The sequence below is a fragment of the Pelodiscus sinensis genome, chromosome 2, assembly GCF_052426305.1.
Source record: "Pelodiscus sinensis isolate ZL-2025 chromosome 2, ASM5242630v1, whole genome shotgun sequence".
Lineage (NCBI taxonomy): Eukaryota > Metazoa > Chordata > Testudines > Trionychidae > Pelodiscus > Pelodiscus sinensis.
In genome coordinates, this window is record NC_143053.1 from 111,261,935 (window position 1) to 111,268,411 (window position 6,477).

A 6,477-nucleotide genomic window follows, 5' to 3' on the forward strand; every position below is an offset into this window, starting at 1 on the left:
TCCTTCTATGTGGATGGCAAGCGACACACAGGATGGGCCGTTTGTACTCAAGATGGACAGCTGGTGGCACACGGCAGTTTGCCTGGGGCATCTGCACAAGTAGCAGAACTGCAGGCATTAGTTGCAGCATGTGAAGCTGCGAAAGGTCATGCTGTAAACATATATACTGATTCTAGATATGCATTTGGGGTTGTACATGATTATGTTAACTTGTGGGTAAATCGGGGATTCCTGACGAGTACAGGATCCCCAATACAAAATGGGGGAATAGTGGAGAAACTTCATGAAGCCATGCAGAAACCTACTGAATTAGCAGTGATAAAAGTGAGGGCCCACACAAAAGGGACAGACCCTCATAGTAAGGGGAACCGAAGAGCAGATGAACTAGCTAAACGAGCAGCAGTGGAAGGTAAAGAGATGCAATTGATTGCTGCAACACAGCCTCTCATAAAAACCCCAAACTTTTTTGAATTACAGGACATCCAACACTCTGCACCAAGGGCAGAAAAGTGGTTATGGATGGATAATGGGGGAAAACTGTGTGATGATAACACTTGGAGAGGCCCAGGAAACACATTAGTGTTACCAAATGTGCTGATGGGAACTATGATACAAATATATCACATGTTGGGACATGATGGAGCACGGAGGGTGATCCACCGGATGTCGGACACCTGGTGGCATCCTCAGCTTAATGCAAATGTGCATGATTATGTGAGGAGGTGTGTAACATGTGCTCAATGTAATTCTGCTCCCACAGTGAAAATGAAAATGCAACATCAGCCAAGACCAACACAGCCCTTCACACAGTTACAAATAGATTTCATTGGACCCCTGCCAAGGTGCAGAGGGAAAGAATATGTTCTGGTGATCATGGATCACTTTACTAAGTGGGTAGAAGCTTTCCCAGTGGCCAAGGCCACTGCATCTGATGTAGCTAAAATATTGATGACCGAAATAATTCCCCGATGGGGATTTCCATGCTTCATTGATAGCGACCAAGGTATCCACTTTACAGGGAAGGTGATGAAAACAGTATGCATGTCACTGGGGATCAAACAGAAATTCCACTGTCCCTACCATCCCCAGAGTTCGGGATTAGTAGAAAGAGCTAACCGAACCATTAAAAACAAACTAACCAAACAGATGTTTTCTGCTACAGGGAAAGACTGGGTCACCAATTTACCAGTGGTTCTCATGTCTATGAGATCCAGTCCTACTAATCCACATTCCTTATCTCCTTTTGAAATGCTGACAGGGCGGGCGATGAGGATGCCAGGAAATCTGTGCATTGGAGCGGGGGAATTGTATGTCATGGGTGACCAGCTTGCTGAATATTGCAAATTGTTATCTCAGTGTGTCTCAAAGGACCCCCAAACTGAACCAGACCCAAAGGCTAGCGAAGAAGACACATGTGAGGTGCAGCCCGGTGATCAGGTACTGGTGAAAGCCTATAGAAAACGAACCTTTGAACCAGCCTGGATTGGACCTCACATGGTTTTCCTGGTAACTCCTTCAGCAGCCCGGGTCACTGGAATTCCAGTTTGGGTGCACCTGTCATGAGTAAAAGTATACAAGGGTGACACTCAACATAGGGCACAATAATCTCTGTTTACCCTATGGACGCCTTGAGGGCCATTCTCAGTATTGTTAAGTGTTTTATTGATGTAGTCACCTGGGGAGGAGCCACTGGATCAGTTGTAAATGCCATTACTCAAGCTATCAAATCTCATAATAGGGACTGGGTTGAAAACTTGTTAGTAGCAGGGATGACAGTTTATTGTGGTGAGAATAGGGCTCATGTCTAATTAATTAGATATCATCTTAACTCAGCAACATAGTTGGTTAGTTCCTCACTGTTGTACTCAGCCATCTATTAAAAACTACTAAAATGTCTGAGCAAGCATTGGTCTGGAATGGTGTTATCATACTGGCATGGTGTTAACATGAAAGTTGTAGCCCTGATAGGAGACTTGCTCATGTCACAGGTGCCCTGTTGAGTGAGAGCCGCAGTTCTCAAAGACTGAATGTCTTCACCTTGCATGATGGCAGGGGAGTGGTCTCTATTGATAATGGGCATTTTGGAATGATCATTCCATCTTTGGAGAGGTGTTAATTCCTGTGGGTTGGTCTCCTGGATTGGAGGCTCAGCCCTTCCACCCACTCCCATTCTCATGTCATAGACACCTGTGTAGCTGAGTATGTAATAATGGCTGGAGATAACTATATAGCTTTCCCATGGGACCAATGTTCCATCCTGGGAGGATGGGTTTTGTATATAAGAAACATGGAGTCAGGACAAGCCCTATCTCAAATGTTGGGACCTGACTTAATGGTGCATGTAATGTTTAATTTAATGGATGATATAACAGTGAAGAAAGACTCCACTACCTGGTGTGGATTTGGGTATTTAGCTTTGGAAAGTAAGCCTGGCTTGAACATCTCGTACTTCCTATTGTGGAAGATATTATGAAAGAAGTGGTAAGGCAATTACAGTGATTCCGTGGATAGAAGAGTTTGCTATTGTGGGAACAGAGATTCCCTGGGGATGGATTTCAGTTGTGTTTTCGCAATGGATATGGGGACTTACTTTTAGTGTACATACCATTATGTATTAAAGGTTGAATGTATTGTTTAATTCTGTTACCAAAACTGCAGTTAATTAAGTGTTGATAAGGTCAATTATAGCTCCTAATAAATACAAGGAAGTGGTGTTAGTGGGGTCTAAGAATTGTTCTTAGCCCCAAAACCAAATGGGGGAGCTGAAGGGTATGCATGGAGAGGCATGCTGTGGCTCACCACCCTAGCAACAGCCTGGGGGAGGCCAAGGGGAGGGGGGTGAGCTCGGCATGTGGACTGGAGAGGTGCAGGCATGTGACAAAGCCATATATGGAAAGGTTGAATCTGATTGGTTAAGAAGTTTGTGTTATGTAACCTGTAACCATGTGCTATAAAACAGCAAGGGGAGGGGCTCCTTGCTCGAGGGGCTCTGGCTGATTTTAGTACCAGGGGCTCTCCCTTTGTGCACATTGAATAAAGTATTGAATTGAATTGAATCGAATCGAATCGAATTGAATTGAATTGAAGACCCTTGATTCTGCCCAGCACCTGAGTCTCTGGGAACCGCAAAATCCCAACACTGTACTACCGCAGTTAAACAAAATCCTGTACACATGCTTTACATTGAAACTGTGCTCCAATAAATTGCGCTCGCAACAGCCTTTTTTTTTTTTTTAAATAAAGTAAGTGGTGGTGTAGCTCTGTTCATCCCAGGCTATTAGGGTACATCTAGACTATATGGCTACGTCTACACTGGCCCCTTTTCCGAAAGGGGCATGCTAATTTTACAGATCGTAATAGGGAAATCCGCGGGGGATTTAAATATCCCCCGCGGCATTTAAAAAAAATGTCCGCCGCTTTTTTCCGGCTTTTAGAAAAGCCAGAAAAGAGCGTCTACACTGGCCCCGATCCTCCGGAAAAAAGCCCTTTTCCGGAGGATCTCTTATTCCTACTTCAAAGTTTAGACACATCCTTAGAGACAAGGTAGGTAAAGTGTTATCTTTTCTATCAACTTCTGTTGAAGAAAGAGGCAAGCTTTTGAGCTCCACAGAGGTCCTGAAGAAGAGTCCTGTGTAAGCTCAAACACTTGTCTTTTTCACCAACAGATGTGGGTCCAATAAATGGCATTACCTCACCCACCTTATCCACCTTTTAAAAATCAGTTCTGAGTATTGACAACACTGAAAATAAAAGACAGAGGACTGAATGAGCATCAGGGATACTCTAAAACTTATGAAACGGATAAGCATGTTTTCATAAAGGAACACCACAAACAGAATCCATAAACCACTCTATGCACAGAGACAAGTGCCATTCTCTTGCTTTGACACATGCAGTCAAACCAAGCAGAAAAAAAAATGACTGCGGTCTGCCATCTGGTGCTGTACAGAATTAATGCAATACGTTTAAGTAACTTGAATAAACATTAACATTTAAACATTAATAATGTTTAAAGCCATTCTTGCCAGTGTGTACAGTAAAAGCATGTCAGCTAAAATTTTAAAAAATCCTCATTCTTTCTGAAAATTAAATCATGTATTTAGGTTCTTATAAATGGCTCTTCAGGCCTTTTGCACTGTTGCCAAATCATGAGTCTCTTGATATTTGTTTAAAAAAAACCACAACAAATGATCTGGTAGCACTTTATAGACTAACAAAACATGTAGATGGTATCATGCCCACAAAAGCTCGTGATACTATATATATATATATATATATATATATATATTTATTTATTTATTTATTTATTTATTTATTTAAGTCTCTTCTAAGGTGCTACAGGACCATTAATTGTTTTTAGGGTTTTTTTTTTTAGTTACAGACTAACAGGGCTACCCCTCTGAGACCTCCAGGACTAGGAATCATGCTATTAGAAGAAACTCTGGCCACTATAAAAAAAGTTCCTAGTCCTTCTAATTGCATAAAAACACTTCAAAACTTGCGAGGCAAATTAAAATACCCCCAACATTTCTTAAACATCTCTCACTTGTTTTGAGTGCTTGGCAATGGCAATACTGTTATAAAATCCCACCCTGAAGTGCAAGGGCAACCGATTTGTGTAGGGGGGATTGGTAGGAAGAGGTACTAGGGGCACACCATCTAGCAATTAACAGTTTGGCAGGGGCACAGGAGGGTGGTGCACTGCCCCAGTTCTACCACGCCTCACTAATGATGAAGTGCAACTTTCGTACTTTTAACTTTTTCCATGGGCCAAGGCCACAAAGCAGAGGCTGTTGCGAAGGTGGCTCCGGGCTCCAAGGCTACGTCTACACTGGCATGATCTTGCGCAAATGCTCTTTAACGCAAGAGTTCTATATTGGCTGGGACTCATCGTAAGAACGAGAGTGTCTACATTGGTGGGACACTCTTGCACAAAAGCAGGAGCCTGGAACCATTTTGGAGAGGGTAAAAGGGCACCAGCCCTTTCCAGGGGTGGGGGCTGGAGCTCCTTTGAGGCAGGTGCTTAAAGGGATCTCCCCGGACAGCCGTTTCTCTCCTGCTGTGAACTTTAGGACCTCTTGCAGGGATTGAGAGCCGTAGCAGTTCTAGTTGTGGTTGCCCTCCGCCTTGTTGGACACCACAGCTTGTGCCTTAGTGCCATTTGCTGATTTTTTGACCTCAGCTCTCTTCTTGTGCCATGGAGCCAGGGGTGGCCGTGTGCTCCTGCGCTCTAGAGAACCACCACCCAGCTGTGGGCACCCATCCCCGAGGACAAGAGGGTCGCCATCGCACTCTGGAAGCTGGCCACCCCGGACAGCTACCGATCAGTGTCACACCAGTTCGGGGTGGGCAGATTCACCATCGGTGCCATTGTCATGCAGGTAAGTGCTGAGGGGGGAAAGGGAGGGGAGGAGGGGCAGGAGAGGGTGCTGCACTCCATGACCAGGGGCAGGTAAGACTCCAGGATGGGGTGATGGGAAATGCCTCGTCACCCAGGGCTTTGGGCCATCCTTCCCTTGCACAGGCCTGCTGGGGGGCAGGTGGCCCATGGGGCAAGGGGGCCCTGGTGTGTGTGTGAGGACAGAGGGCATCACGGGGGGGGACCCCCCAAGGGAGCATGCACTCACCCAGCCTTATGTCAAACATTCCCGTGTTTTTGTGCACCCTTCTGCAGGTCGTCCGTGCCATCAATGACATCCTGCTCCAGCGAGTCATCCGCCTGCGGGATGTGGAGGCTACAGTGGCCAGCTTTGCTGCCCTGGGGTTCCCCAACTATGGGGGAGCCCTGGATGAAACCCACATCCCTGTCTGTGCCCCAGAGCATCGAGCGGCCCATTTCATAAATTGCAAAGGGTACTTCCCTATAGTGCTCCAGGCCCTCGTGGACCACCGTGGGCGCTTCCTGGACATTTATGCAGGCTGGTCCGGCAGGGCACGACTTCCACATTCTCCTAAACTCTGGCTTGTTTGGCAGGCTAGAGTTGGGTACTTTCTTCCACCAGTGGGAATTTATTGTCGGGGACGTGCCCATGCCCACATGTATTGTGGGGGACGCGGCCTACCCCCTGCTGCCCTGGTTGATGCGGCCCTACATAGGGCGGACAGACCACGACCGGGCACATTTCAATGACCGCCTCAACCGGGCCCGCATCCAGGTGGAGTGCGCCTTCGGCCGTCTGGAAGCCCGGTTTTGCTGTTTGCTCACCTGTCTGGAGATGGGTGAGCGGAACGTCCCCGAGATAATGGCTGCGTGTTCCATAACATCGTGGAGTGGAAGGGCATGGATGACAGGCGAGGACCAGGCCTTCGAACAGCCCCACACAGCTGCCATCCGCAACATGATGGGGTGCACATACGGGAGGCCCTGATGGAGATGTTCTCCCAGGCCCCGCAGTAGGGTCGCCTCTGTCTCCCTTGACATCTCCCTCCTGTCCCCAACCCTTCTCTCCTCCCCTCCCTCTACCTCCCAACAAACAA